Source organism: Eubalaena glacialis, chromosome 3 (genome assembly GCF_028564815.1).
Source record: "Eubalaena glacialis isolate mEubGla1 chromosome 3, mEubGla1.1.hap2.+ XY, whole genome shotgun sequence".
NCBI lineage: Eukaryota > Metazoa > Chordata > Mammalia > Artiodactyla > Balaenidae > Eubalaena > Eubalaena glacialis.
In genome coordinates, this window is record NC_083718.1 from 17,982,960 (window position 1) to 18,003,955 (window position 20,996).

The window sequence follows — 20,996 nt, forward strand, 5'->3', positions numbered from 1 at the left end:
CAATTTGTATGGAAACACAAAAGACCCTCAATAGCCAAAGCAATCTTGAGAAGGAAAAATAGAGCTGGAGGAATCAGGCTCCCTGACTTCAGACTATACTACAAAGCTACAATAATCAAGACAGTATGGTACTGGCACAAAAACAGAACTATAAAATATAGATCAATGGAACAGGATAGAAAGCCCAAAGACAAACCCATGCACATTGGTCACCTTATCTTTGATTAAGGGGGCAAGAATATACAATGGAGGAAAGACAGCCTCTTCAATAAGTGGTGCTGGCAAAACTGGACAGCTACATGTAAAGGAATGAAATTAGAACACTCCCTAACACCATACACAAAAATAAACTCAAAATGGATTAAAGACCTAAATGTAAGGCCAGACACTATCAAATTCTTAGAGGAAAACATAGGCAGAACACTCTATGACATAAATCACAGCAAGATCCTTTTTGACCCACCTCCTAGAGAAATGGAAATAAAAACAAAAATAAACAAATGGGACCTAATGTAACTTAAAAGCTTTTGCACAGCAAAGGAAACCATAAACAAGAGGAAAAGGCAACCCTTAGAATGGGAGAAAATATTTGCAAATGAAGCAACTGACAAAGGATTAATCTCCAAAATATACAAGCAGCTCATGCAGCTCAATATCAAAAAAACAAACAACCCAATCCAAAAATGGGTGGAAGGGCTCCCCTGGTGACACAGTGGTTAAGAATTCACCTGCCAATGCATGGGACATGGGTTCAAGCCCCGGACTGGGAAGATCCCACATGCCGCGGAGCTACTAAGCCTGCATGCCACAACTACTGAGCCCGCATGCCACAGCTAATGAAGCCCGTGCACCTAGAGCCCATGCTCCGCAACAAGAGAAGCCACCGCAATGAGAAGCACACATGTAGCAATGAAGGGTAGCCCCCACTCGCCGCAACTAGAGAAATTCCGTGCACAGCAACAAAGACTCAACACAGCCAAAATTAAATAAATAGATTTATAAAAAAAACCCAAAAAACAAAAATGGGCGGAAGACCTAAATAGACATTTCTCTAAAGAAGATATACAGATTGCCAACAAACACATGAAAGGATGCTCAACATCACTAATCATTAGAGAAACGTAAATCAAAACCACAATGAGGTATCACCTCACACCAGTCAGAATGGCCATCATCAAAAAATCTACAAACAATAAATGCTGGAGAGGGTGTGGAGAAAAGGGAACCCTCTTGCACTGTTGGTGGGAAGGTAAATTGATACAGTCACTATGGAGAACAGTATGGATGTTCCTTAAAAAACTAAAAATAGAACTACCATATGACCCAGCAATCCCACTACTGGGAATATACCCAGAGAAAACCATAATTCAGAAAGACACATGTACTCCAATGTTCACTGCAGCACTATTTGCAATAGCCAGGACATGGAAGCAACCTAAGTGTCCATCAACAGATGAATGGATAAAGAAGGTGTGGCACATATATACACTGGAATATTAGTCAGCCATAAAAAGAAACGAAATTGAGTTATTTGTAGTGAGGTGGATGGACCTAGAGTCTGTCATACAGAGTGAAGTAAGTCAGAAAGAGAAAAACAAATACTGTATGCCAACACATATATATGGAATCAAAAAAAAAAATGGTTCTGATGAACCTAGGGGCAGGACAGGAATAAAGACGCAGATGTAGAGAATGGACTTGAGGACACTGGGAGGGGGAAGGGTAAGCTGGGACGAAGTGAGAGAGTAGCATTGACCTATATACACTACCAAATGTAAAATAGATAGCTACTGCGAAGCAGCTGCATAGCACAGGGAGATCAGCTTCGTGTTTTGTGACCACCTAGAGGTGTGGGATAGAGAGGGTGGGAGGGAGACGCAAGAGGGAAGGGGATATGTTGATATATGTATCCATATAGCTGATTCACTTTGTTATACAGCAGAAACGAACACAACATTGTAAAGCAGTTATACTCCAATAAAGATGTTAAAAAAAAAAGAGTGATACTTTACTGTTCTACCTAAACTTTTTCTTTAATGTGACTAAAGATAATAGGGTTCAGACTTCAGATACCATTTACTATTCTATTGTATAAGAGTTGAATAATCCCCATGAAGAAATGTGTTCATGTTTGAATTATGTTTCAGATTCTTGTGTTTCTTTCTATATAGCAGAAAATATATATGTAAATATTATAGTGACAGTCTTTTCCTTGGTTTAAAGGTAAAAGTCTGTTTTATAAAGCAGCCTGTGATATGTTATAATAGTCTACAAACATTATCTACCATATCTATGGAGTTAGGCATTGGGGTACAGTGGTGAAAATAAAACACGGCCTAGGTCCTGATGTGGATTTCATTTGTTTTTATGCAGTATTATAGTCAGGTATATAGAGGTCTGCAAGAGCTGTTAAATGTGACTTAATGTTCGTGTGAAGAGATGAAGATTATCCCTGTGTCTAAATACCCAAATAAAACACATAATTAATAGTTTTCACACAGACTTTCTCAAAGCCTACTCCCTCACTAGAATCAATACTTTTTCACTTGATATTTTGTCTAAAAAAGAACTCTGAAAAAATAAAATGAAACATAAAAGAAAATAGATTATGCAGCTGTGTCACATTTTTAGTCAAGGTATAAAATAATTAGTTGTACCAGTACAGGAAGGTAAAGATCTAGTGTTATCTCAACCACTGAACACCACATCCTTCTGTTATGGCTCTTTTGGTTTCCTCTGTCCTTTGAAACTAGCAGGTACAATAGTTAGGGGATTTCTGATCAGTGAGAACTGGGTGAAAGTTCTAACTTCCTTTCTAGATGTGAGACCATGGTTAAATTGCTTTACTTCTCTGAGCCTCAGCTCTCTACTATGTAAAAATAAGACTAATTATACCTCCATAATAGAGTTACCATAAAAAGTTAACAAGATAATTTATTTTAAATCGCTTCACAAAATATATGGCATTACATTAGGTGATCTGTATTTTTGTTTCAATGTGAATCTGAAGCATATGACAGAGATAGGTTTCACTTATTTTATTCAACAGATGTGTTAGTTATCTATTGCTGTGCAACAAACTAGCTCAAAACTTAGGAATTCAAGAATGACTTAGCTGGATGGATGTGGTCTGTCCAAGGGTCTGTCAAAAGGAGTCAGTCAAGAAGTTGGCCAGGGTCACGGCATCTGAAGAATTCACTTCCAAGACAGCTCACTCATATGACTGGCAAGCAGTGTTGGCTGTTAGCAGGAGCCCCCAGTTTCTTGCCAGATGGACCTCAATATAGGGCTGTTTGTGTGTCCTCACAACATGGCAGCTTGCTTCCTCCAAAACAGGCTATCCTAAAGTCGGGAAGGCAGAAACCATAATGAAATGACTTTTATGACCTTGCCTTGGAAATCATTCTCCATCACACTCCATGATATTCTATTGTTTACACAGATCAGTACTTTTTAACATGGCAGGACACTGCACAAGGGAGGAGGAAAAGTCATTGGGGGCCATCTTGGAGGATAAATATCACAGTAGACTTCAGGGATTCGGGGGTAAATGGCTTAATATCAGGAGAACAACATGTATTAGTAGGTATTGCCATCACGTGGAAACTTCTGAGTTCTTCAAGGACAGCTTTCCGGTCATTGAGGGATTCTTCACAAGAGGGTTTCTGAGTCTCTTGAAGAACACTGTTATTAAATTTTGCTGCTTCCAGAGACCCATATTTCCACAAGATGCAAACATTCCTTCTTCAGCTAGTTTTCTTTCGTCAGCAGGTAGTCATCAAATTTCTAGGTTTTGTCTCAATGCTCAATGGACCTGGCTCAGTAGTTTCTTATAGGTTTACGGAACTTTGACCTATGGTTCCAAGAAGCTTTACCTCTTGGTTTAGAACAGCCCAAATGTTCCCTGAATGCACCACATCTTTTTAACCACCAGCAATTGGTAGGCCAGTCAAAGCGTCTTTACTGACCTTAATGTATGATGGAAATGCAGAATCTGGACTCTACTCTCAGAAATCAGATTAATACAGAATTACTGAGTATCTCCTCCAAGCACGGTCATATGGATGAGATACAATGAATTAGCCACAAACCCTGAGGGCTAGTAGCCTCTAATCTAGTTGAAGAGGCAGATGACTTTAATATCATATAGCAACATCAACGTCTATTACAGAGTGGGGAAGAGGGTGCTACAGAAGCACCAGTGAAGCATATATAGTTCTCCAGAAAGACTTTCTGTATGAGAGAGTGTCTGAGACAAATCGTGAGATCTAGGTTGTCTAGACGTTACCTAGATGTCTAACGAAAGGAAGGTAGTCAGGCAAAGGAAAAAAAATGAGGAGGTATGAAGGAATATGAGATTTCCAGGGAATTATACACAGTTCAGTCACTGGGAGTCTTAGGTCTGGTTCTCTGGGAAACAGACTCTGAGGCAGAGGTTTGTAAGCGGGAGGTTCATTGAGCACTGCTCTGGGAGTATCACCTGGAAGAGAGTGAGGGAACAGGATTGGGCAGAGAGGGATGTTCAGTTGAGAAGCAGTGGTACCACAGAGACCTTGGTCAATCTTGAAGGGAGCTCTAGAGCTGAGGTGGTCCTTCAGAGTCATCCCAAATTGATTAAAATGGTCCAGGTCTTTGTACTGTTGCATTGATCAGTGGATGAGGGCAGCCTCAGGACAGGGGGCGTAACCTAGGCAAGGCAGCACTCTATGACTGAAGGATTCCTGGAAAAGAATTTATCTGAGATTCATCAGCAGCCAACACTCCAAGCATCTGGGAAAGTGCATGTTCAGGCTTCAAGGATACATTCTACAGCCATTAGAGCATCCAGTAGAGTAGGGCATAAGATAAGCAGGGTGTGTCAGGAGAGAATGGAGGGACAGCCAGGATCCAGGTCCTAAAATCCTTGGATGCTGTTCTACAGTGACGAGGGTCAAGTAGGAGAGTGGGCGCCACTGACTGTGAACAGTTTGGAAGGATTGCTATATTGAATGGAGATTCATCTGGGTGTCCACAAGTTTCTTCCAATACTAAAACTCTGGTATTCTCTCATGGCTACGGGCTGCTGTCAGCTGAATGTGAGTTTTGAGCTGATTTCACAGTGGCAGAGGTGGATTTAAACTGTCTTTCTCCTAATAGTCCCTTCTTTACAATAGGTCCCTCACATTATAAGTTCATTGCCATATCATGCATAGCCATGGGGCAGAGGGAAGCTGGCCTACACAGAAACCCAAACCATGTCCCAGGCTACCCCAGCACTCTACCCTGACTGAAGTCACTTTCCATGTGGTCACACACAACTGCCTTTGGTGTTTTCATTTTCTGATTCATGGTTTGAGTGGTCCCTGAAGACAGAGCCTGATGATCCTATTACTTTGTCACCTCTAGGTGTTGGTGATATTCTGGGGCAGTGATTTGTAAACTTTTTACAGATCTTTTTGGCAGACCAATGAAAGGTATGGCCCTCTTCCTAGGAAAATTCATGCCCATAGATACACACAAAATTTTCCATGTAATTCCAAAACTCAACCAGTGACTTCCTTCTGTGGGGATTAATGTACCACAGTTCTACAACCATTTGGGGGGGGGCAGTTACTTGGAAATTGAGCAGACGACACATCCACCCAATCCTCCGACTGTAAAGGAAACCAGGGGCCCACCAAGACACTCAGTACTGTCTCCAATATAAACTTAAATTTCCAGGGAAATGGTCAAGGTCAGGTTACAAGCGGGTCACTGTTCCTAAAGGAAGAATGACCACTGAAAAAATACTAGAGTTCATTCCCACCAGAGTTATCCTCACAGCTTTTGCCTTTTTTAAAAAAACAGGTGGGCTTCCCTGGTGGCGCAGCGGTTGAGAGTCTGCCTGCCAATGCAGGGGACACGGGTTCGAGCCCTGGTCTGGGAAGATCCCGCATGCCGCGGAGCAACTGGGCCCGTGAGCCACAACTACTGAGCCTGCGCGTCTGGAGCCTGTGCTCCGCAACAAGAGAGGCCGCGATAGTGAGAGGCCCGCGCACCGCGATGAAGAGTGGCCCCCGCTCGCCGCAACTAGAGAAAGTCCTCCCACAGAAACGAAGATCCAACACAGCCAAAAATAAATAAATAAATAAATTAATTAATTAATTAATTAAAAAAAAAAAAAAAAAGAATCCAAGCAGACCCCTAAAGTTACACAAAAGAAATAAAAGGCAAAAGACATTAAAAAAAAAAAAAAAAAAACAGGTGAGCACATAAGTGGGAATAACTGTACCCACTATTTTGATTTATGGCTCCTAGAATTGATACTCTGCATTTTTCTTTCCAGGATATTGATAACTAGCTTAGTTCATAGCCAGAACCAATTCCCTTAAACCAGATTGATTTTCATTGCCTTCGTTCACTTTTTCTTCTCTGCTTTGATGTTCTACATGCCGTTGAGCCAGAATGCTAAATCACAGGTATGCATATACGCACATGAGGGGCTTCTAGACAGGAGGCTTTAATGACCACCGTATGCCCAGATAATTTGGCCTCATGATCAAAATCAGACGTTTAAAAAGTTATTTCCAACCTGAGGCCATGGGCTTGCCTTTCCCCCCTCTGCATCAATGCACAGCCACGGTTTGCAAAAGATCCTATTTCTTAGATTTTATTTTGTGGTTTCAAAGGTAGGAAAGAATTCCACCTAGTTTGAAATTCCAGCTAACTGCAGGTAAAGAATGTTACTGTGTGTGCCTTGGTCCACTAGAGCCAAGGATAATATAAGGAACCAGCCCAAGACATTAAAATGTCTGCACCAATCGTGGCCATTGTGTCTGGGTTTGGTCTCATTAGGGAGTGAACCTGGTTGATGGATCTTTGTGTGTGGGCCTCATGTCCCAAGTGAGAACCCTCAAGCTAGTGAGTAGACTGGCACTGCCAGAGCATTTGGGTACAGGCACTGAATCTGAAATCAGGTTCAGAAACTGAGTTCTAAACTTAATGGAACAGCTGTCTCCCTTTATTCTCAGCTCTTGAAACTCCAGAGAGAAGAAAGGCTTGGGTGGGGCAGGTGGGCAGGAAGCAGAAGCCAGCGAACTCATTTCCCTTATGCCTGTGAATCCATGAATCTCCTGATTCTGGTGCTGGGTCCCAGGGTCTTAAAGGCTTATGGTTTGTAAGGAGCAGGTTGCAACCCACTAGTTGATTAGTGAGTCACAATGATCCTTTGTAAAAATGCAAACATACATACATAGATTAGAAAAGTATCAGAGTGTATCACAGGTAACAAGAGTAGGAATGTTCTAGATAACTTGCATTTCAATTATGTTTATGCTTATATTTGTATATGTTCAATTGTAATGTGAACTTTTTTTTTTTTTATCATGGAGTGTTGGTCAAAAATGTTTGAAAGCCATCTCTTTAGGTACTCAATTAGAAGCGCAAATGCTTTTCTCAGCATCTTATGGCCCTTTCTGGTGTCAACAGGAGAACAGAATCACTCATTCTGCACTCACGTTGGTTCTTTTTAAGGAAGTTACTCCTTTTAACTTTTTCTCTTTTTGGCTGGGCCAGGTGGCATGTGGGATCTTAGTTCCCCTACCAGGGATTGAACCCATGCCCCCTGCAGTGAAAGCACGGAGTCTTAAGCACTGGACCACCAGGGAAGTTCCAAGGAAGTTATTCCTAAATTGAATAAATTCAAATGAACATCCCTACCCCTTCCTCCTTCTTTCCCTGAGACCACCTTTGTTCATTAAAATCCAGTCCCCACACCAGAGCCCCCATCTGCTCCAACAATTCCCTTCGTCCCTCCCTCCTTCCTTCACTTCCTTCCTTCCCTCCTTCCTTCCTCTGTTGGAAAACGGGAATGAATATTTCAGTCAGGAAGGTTTAATAGCCAAGGCAAACTGTGATTAGAAGCAGAAATTGTAGGAAACAAGCAATTAAGGTGGATACAATGCTCACCTCCTGCCCCAACACATTTCACCAACAACCCCCTCCTGGAGCGGGTCCGCATCACCTCACACCTCAATTATTGCCACGGCTCCCAGCTTGCTCTCCAACTCCAGTCCCTCTTCACACGACTCCATCCCGCCCACATATGCCAAATTAATGCTTTGAAAATAGTGTTTTCATCATGTAATTTTCCTTCTCAAAGCCATTTAAGGCTCCCATCACCTCCAGGTCAGATCTGAATTCCACATATTCTGGACTCTCCACAATCTTGCTTTGACCTGTCTGGCTAAATTTACCTCTGGATCCTTCTCAACCTGAAGCTGACTCCTTCCCCCCCTCAATCTCCTGATGGGTTGTCCAACTTCTCTTCATCCAGTGTCCCTATGTCAACTTACACAGATTGCTCCTCAATCTCAATACATGCAAAAGGATCTGTATCATTTTTTTGAGTTCTTTCCATATAATCTCATCATTGTTTCTGATGGTTTCATATTAATGTATCTGATCTCTTCAAGTTACTCAACAGCAAGTTAATCAAGGGCAAAATCTCCTTCCATGTCTCACTTGCCTATCAAGATGCTACATGATATCAACATATTAAAACAATAGCTAATGCTTATTGAGCATTACCAAAAACTGATGAGATGGAGGAAAAAGTGGTTAAGAGGAAAAGCTGTGAGAAAAAACCAAGAGTTGTCTATCTCTTTGAAGAGACAGGAGTTACCTGTTTCCTTGGAGAGACAGCCTATGTTTTCACCTACTGCCTTACAGTCCTAGAACTTACAGAATATTGGTTCTTAAATATTTCAAGGCTTGCAGACTCACTCAAGAATCAGATAAAAGGGGCTTCCCTGGTGGCGCAGTGGTTAAGAACCCACCTGCCAATGCAGGGGACATGGGTTCGAGCCCTGGTCCAGGATGATCCCACATGCCGTGGAGCAACTAAGCCTGTGCACCACAACTACTGAGCCTGTGCTCTAGAGCCTGCGAGCCACAACTGCTGAGTCCACATGCCACAACTACTGAAGCCTGCGCGCCTACAGCCTGTGCTCTGCGACAAGAGAAGCCACTGCAAGGAGAAGCCCGCACACCACAACGAAGAGTAGACCCGCTCGCCACAACTAGAGAAAGCCTGCGCGCAGCAATGAAGACCTAATGCAGCCAAAAAGTAGAATAAATTAAAAAAAAAAAAAGAATCAGATAAAAGCTATGGAATGTCTTTCCAGAAAAATGCTTGTATTGCACACTAAATGTCTGCATTCAGTTTCTAGGGGTGTGGACTTCTAAGTCCTTGGGTCTGCAGTGTCAATGGACCCAGGTTAGGAATTCCTAGAACAAACATTACATGATATGACATATTCAAATCAAAGGTTTCTATGGTGTCCTCCAAAATCGACCCCCCTTATACAAGCAAACTTTTACAGTATTACCCTAGATATTGGAGACTTGGTGTAATGCGAATGGAAGATCTGGCTGTGTGTGTGTGTGTCTTCACAGCTAACCTATAAGTACAAGTAAGCAAGTTTTCTTTAGTTTCAGCCTTATTCCTATTTTTAAAATGCTGACGCTTAGTAGGGGGATAGAGCAATTTATTATTATCTCCATTTGATCAATGAGGAAGCTAGCTCAGAGAGGTTATTTAATTTACCTAAGATCACACAGCTAACTCAGTTCTCTGCTTCTTCTCTGGAACTTGTTGAAAATCAATGAGCACTATAGAGGAATCAGAACCACTAAAGGCAGATTATTGAACCCGGGCTAAGCTGAAAGCAAAGAAATTGGAATTTGATGTTAAAAACCATTAACAACAAGAAGGAACAGTGGTGCCTTAACAAGGATTCCAGATGTGTGGTCTTCATGCTTTCACCTGCAGGCGATGGCTGTCAATTTCTGCAGCCCATACAGGAGAGCAAAAGCGCTTTTTGAGAATGTGTAATGGCTGTTATGATATCTGTATGTGGTAAGTGAGTCCATAAATGTCAACGTGCTTCTCAGCGTAAACTGGGTTTTCAGGTCAAAAATCACCTGGTTCACTCCACGTTAGCTTTCTGGTGTAGTAAGTGTATTTAACCACCAGAAAAAAAATGAATATCAGCAGCAGTTTATTTATAACTCACTTCTGGCCTTTCAAAGTCCCTGTTTCCAGAACTCCTTACATTTTCTGCTCCATGAATTTCTAATGAGTTCCAGTTGAAAGTGCTACAGTTCTACATTCAGGCTATTTTAAAAAAAAAAAAAAAAAGGAGAAAAAGAGAAGAAAAAAAGAAACCTGAAAAGTATGTTTCCCCCAACTACCAGGACTTGTAGCTGATACAGCCTACCCTTTTTTCCTCCCTCTTGGCAAATGTTGGCAAATATGCTAGCAGTTGGACAGGCCAGCCATGTTTTTAAATCCTTTTAATCCTCTTTATAGCAACAGAAACCTTCGAGGCTGATCTCTGAAGACTCTGTAGAGCACAGAGCACCTGCAGCTCGCCGTTCTGTGCTAACAAACACCCCATGTGAGCTTAACACAGTCAGGCAGGCTCAGAGCTGGCCCCTAGAATCCTCCCAGAGTAATGAGGCTTTCTCTTCCCCTCTGACCTCGCCTTCTCCAGCTTAAACCTGCTCTGGTAAATGGCACCCTTGCCCTCTGACCCTCTCCAAACGGCTCAATGAATCACATAAGGGCTCATAAAAATGATTTGACAATATGTCAGGAAGCAGAAAAAACTAAGTCAGTTCTAGTTTGGAAATTGCTCAAATCACTAACAAACCCTCCTTCCTTCTATCCTGTTGCTAGAAAAGTTGATTATCCAGGATTAAAGCCAATGCTGACGACAGTCTCACAACCAAGTAGGAAAAAAAGGACATTATTCTCTCCCCTCTTTAGTCCTTCCCTCAAAGAATGAAACAAAACCAGTGTTGTTCACGACCTCTCTGATATCAGTTGAAATATCTTCACACATTATTAGATGTTTCTCTTAGAGTAGGGATTGTATTTGTTCCCTACCATTTATATCTATGCTCCTTTATATTAGTTGCTTTACTAGCAATATCTGAGTGGGTTAAAAGAAATCTACTCCACTTCAAACCAACTATACATTAAAAAAATCATATTTATCCAAAGCATACGTGTATGAACTAACACTGTTTAGTAAAGGGATTCACTATAATATTTTTAGATGGAAAAACACTCTATTGTGCTAAATATATGTGATGGAAAGAAATATGTGCAGAATTTTTTAGAAAAATATCCAGTATGTGAGAAACTTCTTAACTTTGGGTGTTATCAGGTTATTCCACTTATCAGTTGAAAACAAAAAGACACACACGTTACTGACATCAATAGGGAAACCCAAGCATATATAGTGCCTCAGGTCACCTGAAAGACAAACCAAAAAATGTATATTCTTCTTGAATTTTTCTCAGCCTAATTATGGTGTTTAAATTTAGTCAATTACCTCTAGTCTGGTCAGGTCTCTGGAGCCCAATCCAAACACTAAAGGTTTGGGCATGAACACTAAAGGTCCATCCCATCTACCTTTCAAACTCAGCGTAAATGTTGCCTCTGCCTGAAATTTATCCTTCACCCCCTCTCCCAACTGAAAAACAGTTCTTTCTTCGGTTTGATTTGCTTTCATGTCTCCCACAGACATTCATAAGCCACCATCTGGAACACTTGCTGTCATTCACTGACATTGAGTTTAGGTGGTAGAGCATTTTTCAAAGTGAGTTGATGAACATTTTAAAATATGCATTTTGACACATTTAACAACTGGGTTTCCCTGTGCATTCCCCCATGCATTCGATATGTTGCTTCTCTGCTGGTTGGTTAATTTGTCCAGCCAAGAAAAGAAGCAAGGAACATAAGCAGATATGTGCTCACACCTAGTGCTTTTGTAACCATATTACTGCTACTCTGTGGTGCTGCTGACATGTAGAAAATGCAAATGTTTTGTTTCTAAAACACACAGCCATTTTGTAGTTTTTTCTTCCACCTAACAAAGGGCAAGGTTTGCACTGATACTGAAAATCATTAAGCAATTCCCAAATTTCGTTAAAATATTTCTTTTCAGATAGTGCTACATCTCAGTATTTTTATTCTACTTAACCAGGGGGATAAAATGACCAAGTCTATTTTCTTTCATTTTCCATTCTCATGATCGCTTCCTTCCTGGGGTGATGGGTGGGATAAGCAATATGGTAAATTAGGAAGAATGTTTAACAGAAAACTAGAATTCTAAGTTTAGACCACTCAATATAACTGACTCTGTGAACTTGAATAAGCTACATAAATTCTTATTCTCAATTTTTGCATCTACAAAAGTATTATGGGGTTAGGTTAGATTTTACCTGAAGTATTTTTGAGGCTTAAAATTCTATTACTCTATAAAACTAAAATTTGATTGAAAAAAGAGGAAAATAACTAATGTGGATACAATAGAGATTACAGATATAACTCATCTATCAATATTTATCCCTGTATGTGTGTGTGTGTGTGTATATATATGTATTTATTTATTTATATCTTCACCACATTATAAAAAAGCAGTTGAGGTGGGTGGCTTACTTTGAGAGGAGGAGGAGGAGGAGGAGGAGAAGGAGGAGGAGGGGGAGGGGGAGGAGGAGGGGGAGGGGGAGGAGGAGGGGGAGGGGGAGGGGGAGGGGAGGAGGAGGGGAGGGGAGGAGGGGGAGGAGGAGGAGGGGGAGGAGGAGGAAGAGAAGAAGGAGAAGAAAGGGAGGAAGGAGAAGGAGAAGGAGGGAAGGAGGGTGGGGAGGATGAGAAAGAGGAGGAGGAGGAGAAGGGGAAGAAGAAATCTAACCTAGAAATAAGATTAGTCAGGGAGGGCATATTCAGATTCACTGAATAAAACAGTAGGAAAAAAATGTCTGGACACCAAATGCAAGGCTTCAGACTTGATCTATTAATGGTAAGAATAAGAACATACGTAATGTTCCCAGGGCTAGCCTATGATGATGAAATAGTCTACCTAGGTCAATCCAGAAGTATCTGTTAGATGGATAAAGGGATAACACTGTCTTTCACTGCTTGGAAACCCCACCCAAGAATATAAGCATTGTGAAAAACTTAAAGACATTTGATATGAGGATAGAAAGCATTTGCTATAGTAATATAGATGTTATTTTCATAAAAGTAGTCTAGAAGCTGTTTGTCAGAAGGAGGACACATTATGCTTTCTTAATACAGAGCACGTGCAAGTAGAAATGGAGAACTTCAAATAGCTACACAGATTCTTGCCACCTCATCCCGATAAATACCTGAAACCTCTTTGATTTTTGCCTTGATGGACTTTTTACCTATCAGATGGTAAAAATAGTCAAGAATGATATACTCCAGAATGACTTCTGTTTGTAACAAATGGTACCAATAGTGAAAATGCCTTTTAAAATCACATTCAGAATAAAAGAAATCATTAAGAAGCGTTAATACTAGGGGCATATATATATATATAATATTAAGAGATAAAAAAATAAAAAGGCAGAATTTCTTAATTCCACTTTTGCTCTGTATTCTCTATTCATGAGAACAATCTTCAAATTAAAAAGGCATCCAAAACGCTGTGGTTAAAAGAAATGGATGAAGAAAGAACTTTCTCTACCACATATTCTTCTATCAGTGTAGAACTGACAGATCAATCAACAGAAGAAATAGATTATTCTAAAAGACAAAAAATATATATGATAAAGGAGCCATTGAACACAAATGGTGAAAGAATAGATTATTGAATTAGGGATGGGATGATGATTTTCTATATAGTTTACACACACACACACACACACACACACACTCACACACTGGGAGGCTAAGCAAGGGCATGTTTTCGGCCATGGAGGCTGCTTTGACTTAATCATGCAGGGGGCTTTGAGCAGTAGAGGTCACACCTCAGAGGTGGTTGAATTAAGTACAAGACAGCTGGGGTATTTATACTCCAGTGTATTCAATGGTCATTGGTTAAGGGCTACCCGTAGGAAAACATTTTGTTTTATTTTATTTTTATTACCCATCTCAAGTCTTTTTTTAAAAAATAATTTTTTACTGGAGTATAGTTGATTTACAATGTTGTGTTAGTTTCAGGTGTACAGCAAAGTGAATCAGCGATACATATACATATATCCACTCTTTTTTAGATTCTTTTCCCATATAGGTCATTACGGAGTATTGAGTAGAGTTCCCTGTGCTATATGGTAGGTCCTTATTAGTTTATCTATTTTATATATAGTAGTCTGTATATGTCAGTACCAGTCTCCCAGTTTATCCCTCCCCCCCCCACCCCTTCCCCCTTGGTTAACCATATGTTTGTTTTCTACATCTGTGACTCTATTTCTGTTTTGTAAATAAGTTCATTTGTACCATATTTTTAGATTCCACAGGAAAACATTAATTCCCAGAAAAGCTCACCGTGAGCACAGGCAACATGGGCTCTGATGGCTTGAGGACACAGCCCTCCAGCAAAGAGATGGCTGCTGGCTGAGAGAGGAGAAGCTTACCCATGACCAGTGTGTAGGAAAAAGAAAGGGGATTTGGGGGGATTTGGGAGGAGTAGCGACAGCTGCCATTCCACTCCTCCCTCGAAGGACATCTTCACTCACATGTATAGGGACCCTGTTTTTTTCAGCATTCTTGCCAGCCAATTGAAGATATATATTGAAAGCAGATATCAGATCTGTGGAATGACTCAAAAACACAGGAGGTATAGCTAATAAACTAGATCAATACTGGGAAAAAGCTTGAATGATAGGTGCAAACTAACAATGAAATTTGAAGAAGATAAAAATAAAGCTCTCCCACTTAGCCTCAAAAAAATCATCTGGATAAGGTGTAACATGAGGGAGAGGTGGATTACAGCAATGTATCTGGAAAAGACAAAGGCCTTAGAGTTGACTTCAAGTTCAGTATAAGTCAAGTGTGCCAAACTGGACAACCCACTGGACTTTGCTCAGAGAGACAGTGGAAGAACTGAGGCTGCTTAGTCCAGATGAGGAAAGAATTAGCAGAAATTGAGTGTGAAAGGAGGATTATATTTATTCCATGCTGCTCTAGAGGGAGAGCTAAGAATGAGTGAAAAATCATAGGAATGCAGATTCTGGCTCAAGATGAAGAAGAACTTTCTCATCATTAGAGCTGGACAAACATGTCTTAGAAGGGTGTGAACTCCCAGTGCTTGGAGTTGTCTGAGCTGAGGCTGAATGAAATCCTGCAGAGATGGCATGGTGGGGATTGTTATATGGGGTGAGGGAAAGAAGGAGTTTGGAATGAGGACTCCACATCCCCTTCCAACTTAATTATTCGATGGATCCATGAATTTAGTTGGTGATTTTTCAATGAAATGGCTAATAGAAACGCCATGGGGCCTGGATACCCTCTTAATGGATGTATAAGTCTCTGAATTATGGAAACTGGCAACACTTATTGAGCATCATTCAAAATTCCAGCTCAACTGTGACAGCTTGGAAGGTAATGAGAAAGATTTGCTATCCTGGACACACCTATGCTTATGACCAAGCAAAGAAAGCCAAGGAGAGAAAAAGACTTGGAAAATCTCCTTACAGAGAAAAAGGGGAAACTTGGACAAGTATGAGGAAAGGAAACACAACGACCCCAAAGGAAAGACACTGTGCATCTACTCACCTTTGCTCACCCTTATTTCCTACTCACTGTTGTTTTGGATGCCTTTAATTTCTTCTCCTCTGGGCCCAATCAACAGCTGACCACATCTGTTCGATTGGAAGTATACATCATCTTGGTTTTGGAATATAGGCAAGTATGCACTTAGTTTTTCTCCAAGCCAGAAGGTTGCTCAATGTGGAAGGCTTCTGCCGGTGGAGAGCCAGAAAACAGGGGAAAATGGTATTGGGACAGGGAGCTGTGCAAGAGGGAAGCTTAGATTGTTGTCATTTCACATGTCTGTGAGCCTTTTCTGTGACCTTTTCAACAGGGGGACACCCCATCCGTAAAGCAGAACCTCACGTAAATTATAAAGATATCCTTACACTTTATGAAACCTTCTAAGATCTCAAAGTACTTCACCTAATTAACAATTTAATCTTTACAGATTTCCTAGGGGGAGACTGCAACAACTATTATTATGTTCCCTTTATGTATGAAGAGATTTGGAGGCTAATATTTAAAGCATAAATGGAAGAATCTAGAGAGGAGAACGGAAGTCTCCTGAAACCCAATTCAAAAGCGATGTAATAGGTCATAGAGGCTTTCCTGAACACAGTTTTGTAGGACTGATGACCCCAAAACAAATATGTTACAAGTCTTGGGTAATAACTTAGTCACCTGGAAAGATTTTGGAATGACAGTAGAATTACATAATGCCGGTTAGATTTGGCAGGGGAACTTTAAAACTTGCTACAATATAAGCTTCAAATGCTCTAGCCTCTTAGAAAAAGGACATTTAAAACTGGACTGACTATTATCTTCTTTGGGTGTAAATTTCCAACCCTAGTAAGCATTTAGGTCCAGGGTATTTACAAACATCATTGTTTGAGGCACTATGACTGTTTTTATATTTAAACACACACACTCACATGCACAGAGGAATTAGTTGCTGGAAGGAAAAAGTCAACTAATCTTTTCATTTTTATGATTTTTTCCAAGAACAATCTGGATAATTTTGAGGTTAAATATTTTTTTCATTATTAAGACACTGCCTGTACATTAAATAGTTCCTTTTTTCACTTCAGATTCAGTGGCAAGATAAACATGCAAATGATTTAGATTGAATCCATTTAGAATATTCTTGCACCAGAAGAGTGGAGATGTACTTTGAGAATGAAATCAATGGATGGGAAAAGTACACATGTCCAAATGTTTGCTGCTTGTTTCTGTGGTTCTTGGGGGATATGGTGCTTTGAGGCAAAGGAGACTGAATGATAGAATAACATTTTCAGGTTGATGAGCATGATAAAAATGTAGTGGGCCAACAAGTTCACTAACTATCTGCAAGGCTAAGAAAAATAGGAATAAATTAATGTTCATGAAACTTTAAAACCATTTTATTAGGTAAGTATGAACAAAAATGCTTGGAATCCAATGTTTGTTTGCTCTTTTGCTGTCTTCCATGTGGAACAGAATGAGGAATGTTCTATATGAAAAAGTGCAAACTCTGAAATAACCTATCTGGTTATGAACCAGGACAAAATCTGGAGCCAAACTATTAAAATAAAATTGATTCACAACAATGAAAAACAGTGGACAACAGAAACTCCTAAAAATTTACTTTGTCTCTTTAGAGGTTTTGGATTGTAGAGGTCATTTGCATTTAATATTATTGCTGGGAGCTTGTTTTATGACAATAAAAGCTCTTTGCTTTTTAATTGTTACAAATAATATGTACACATAGGCAGTAAAGAATGCAAACTAAAGAATTTATGAATCCAAGATGGAGAAATCCTAGAAATATAGGATTTCTATATATCTAGGACTTCCCTGGTGGCACAGTGGTTAAGATTCTGCCTGCCAATGCAGGGGACATGGGTTCGAGCCCTGGTCCAGGAAGATCCCACATACCGCAGAGCAACTAAGCCTGTGCGCCACAACTACTGAACCTGCACTCTAGAGCCCATGCTCCACAACAAGAGAAGCCACCACAATGAGAAGCCCACGCACTGCAATGAAGAGTAGGCCCCGCTCGCCACAACTAGAGAAAGCCCGTGCACGCAGCAATGAAGACCCAATGCAGCCAAAAATAAAATAAATAAATTTTAAAAAATAAATAAATAAAAATTTTAAAAAGGCCTCCCAGACCATTGAGAATCCACCATGGCCAAATTTAAAAAGAAAAAAAAAATTATATATTTTATAGATATATAAAGTTGGACTGTAAGAGGAACAATTCCCATCCAAAGTTCAGATGGAAAACATGTAAATATGTGCAGTCAGTTGCTAATTAGTGGGCATTTGTTCAGTGTTGACTATGCCTTGGGTACTATCTGCAACTGCAGTTCTTAAACTGTAGAGCTAATTAGAAATCACCTGAAGAATGCGTAAAAAATTCAGATTCCCAAGGCCCATCCTTAGAAATTCTTATTAGTAGGTCTGGGATGAGGCTAATATATCTGCATGTTAATAAAACACCATAGATTATTCTGATGCATACATTCTTTTGACCAAATTCTAAGATTCACTGGGTATATCAAAAGCACAGCCTTTGAGTCATGTTGTGCCTCTTACTATTCATATTGGACTCAAACTTGGTTTTCTCTTTTCTGAAGTGGATGACAAAATGACTCCTACCTTCTAAAATTGTTATGAGGTCATATATGTAAGGCCCAAACACATAGCTGATGCTCAATTAATGTTGACTCTCTTCCTCTCTTATTAGATCTGTTGCTCTATTGAGAATCAAATGAGGCAGCATGTGCAATTCCTATCTTTAAGGTAGTCCTGATAGGTTTAGTGGAACAAATTATTTGCCCCAAAGACATGAGGATCTTTTTTCACTTATTTCAATTAGATTGCATTAATCTCATCAAAAGACAAGGGACTGATATTCAGAATGAAATACCTTTAGGCCACTGTCAATAAATTGTTTCTCTAAAACCTCCAGATATTAGTCAAAGAAGCTACCCTTTCTGTTCTTTGGTGATACAAAGTGACATAGAGCATTAGAAAGTTGCACCTATATGCATATTTTCCCCCCAAAATCCATGAGGCTACATTATGGAGGAAGTGGTCCAATTTTTCAATGAATTTTATTGAGTATAAGTTTTCTAGAAAAAAATCAGACCATTTAAAAGTATACAGTTCAGTGAATTTTGACAAATGTATACATTCAAATAATCAACAATCTAACTAAGATATAGAACATTCCCAATATCCTATAAGTTTCCCCTGTGCCCCCTTGCAGCTAATCTACACATCAGAGGTATGTGCTGCTCTGATCTCTATAAACATAGATTAATGTTGCCTATTTTAGACTTGGTTTCTTTTGCCCAACATAAGGTCAGTGAAATTCATCCTTATTTTTGCAGGTATCAGCAGTTCATACATTGTTGTTGCTAGGTAGTATTCTGTTGTGTAACTATATCACAATTTGTTTATTCATTAACCTGTTGGTGGGTATTTGGGTTACTTTTAATTTGAAACTTTTAGGGGGGCAGGCTTGAAGATGGTGGAAGAGTAAGACATGGAGATCACCTTCCTCCACACAAACACATCAAAAATACATCTACATGTGGAACAACTCCTACCGAATACCTACTGAATGCTGGCAGAAGACCTCAGACTTCCAAAAAGGCAAGAAAATCTCCACATAACTGGGTAGGGCAAAAGAAAAAAGAAAAAAAGAGACAAAGGAATTGGGACAGAACCTGTGCCTCTGGGAGGGAGCTGTGAAGAAGGAAAAGTTTCCACACACTAGGAACACCCCTCACTGGTGGGGACGGGGTGGGGGGAGCTTTGGAGCCTCAGAGGAGAGCGCAGCAACAGGGGTGCAGAGGGCAAAGCAGAGAGATTCCCGCAGAGGATCGGTGCCGACCAGCACTCCCCAGCCTGAGACACTTATCTGCCCGCTGGGGAGGGCAGGGGCTGGGTACTGAGGCTCAGGCTTTGGAGGTCAGACCCCAGGGAGAGGACTGGGGCTCACTGCATGAAGACAGCCTGAGGGGGCTAATGCACCACAGCTGAGGGAGTCCAGGAAGAAGCCTGGGCCTGCCAGACAGGTAAGGGACCGTCGTTATGGTATGCGCGAGGAGAGGAGTGGGCCCGCCATAGAAGCTTCTTTCTCTGTGCACTCACAGACAGCAGGACACCTCCTACACGAGCTCCTGGGGCAGGTGCAAGCCGCGGCTGCTATCTTGGACCCCAGAGGTGGGCGTGATGGCTACCGCTGCCGCCGCTGCCACTAAGGGTCCTGTGAGCAAGCGCAGGTCACTGCCCACACCTTCCTGGAAGCCTATGCAGCCTCCTGCTGCCGAGGGTCCCAAAACCTGGGGCCAACTTCCCTGGGAGAGTGCACAGTGTGCCTCAGGCTATTGCAACTTCCTGCCAGCCTCTGCCACTGCAGGCATTCCTTGCACATCCCAACTGTGACTGCCGTATCCTTCCCTCTCCCCGGCCTGAGTGAGCAAGTGAGAACTAATCAGCCGCTGCTTTCACCCCCACTTGCCTGGGTGGGGAACAGACGCCTGAGGGTGACTCACATGCAGAGGCAGGGCCAAAACCAAAGCTGAACCCCAGGGGCGGTGCGACCAAAGAAGAGGAAGGGAAATCTCTCTGTGCGGCCACAGGAGCAGTGGGTTAAATCCCTGCAATCGGCTGGGTAAACCCTGCATGTATGGAATATCTGAATAGACAACGAGCGTTCCCACAATTGATGCCGTGGGCTTTGGGGGCAACTGTGGACTTTGGGGGCAAGTACACGCGGGAGCTGGGCCAGGTCAGAGTCTGCGCTGGCCCCACAGTGCCCACAGCAGGTCCAGAGACCGACCTAGAGTTTGCGTTCTGCTTCTGATTTGTGTTTGCTTTTTGTTTTTGTTAGTTTAGTTTTTAGTGTCTGTTTCCATTTTTGTGTTCGTTCATTTGTTTGGTTGCCCTCTTCTTTTCGTTTTCTCTTCTCTTTGTGTGTGTGTGTGTGTGTGTGGGTGGGTGGGTGGGTGTGCTTCTTGGTGTGTTTTTGTCTGTTTGGTTTTGCTTTCACCATTTGTCTTGCTGTTTTCTTTGTCTGTTCATTTTCTTTTTCTTTTCTTTTTCCTCTTCTTCCACGCTGTGCGGCTTACAGGGTCTTGGTGCTCCAGATAGGGGTCGGGGCTGAGACTCCGAGGTGGGAGAGCCGATTCCAGGACATTGGACCACCAGAGAATTCCCAGCCCCAGGGAATATTAATCGGCAAGAGCTCTCCTAGAGGTCTCCATCTCAACCCCAAGACCTGGCTCCACCCAACGGCCAGCAAGTTCCACTGCTGGATGCCTCATGCAAAACAACTAGCAAGACAGGAACACAACCCCACCCATTAACAGACAGGCTGCCTGAGGTCATACTAAGCCCACAGACACCACAAAACATACCACGGAATGTGGCCCTGCCCATCAGAGGGACAAGATCCAGCTCTACCCACCAGAACACA

At 41.4% G+C, this 20,996-nt stretch overlaps 1 long non-coding RNA gene across 2 annotated transcripts in view; it reads right to left on the reverse strand.

The window, feature by feature from the left end:
* Window positions 1–3,039: 3,039 nt before the first annotated feature.
* The window catches only part of LOC133087724 (uncharacterized), a 232,671-nt gene continuing 214,714 nt past the window's right edge, over window positions 3,040–20,996 (reverse strand). For both annotated transcript variants that reach the window (XR_009700439.1, XR_009700438.1), the window contains exon 4: window positions 3,040–3,342. This is a non-coding gene — a long non-coding RNA (uncharacterized LOC133087724). The remainder of the gene's footprint in view (window positions 3,343–20,996) is intronic.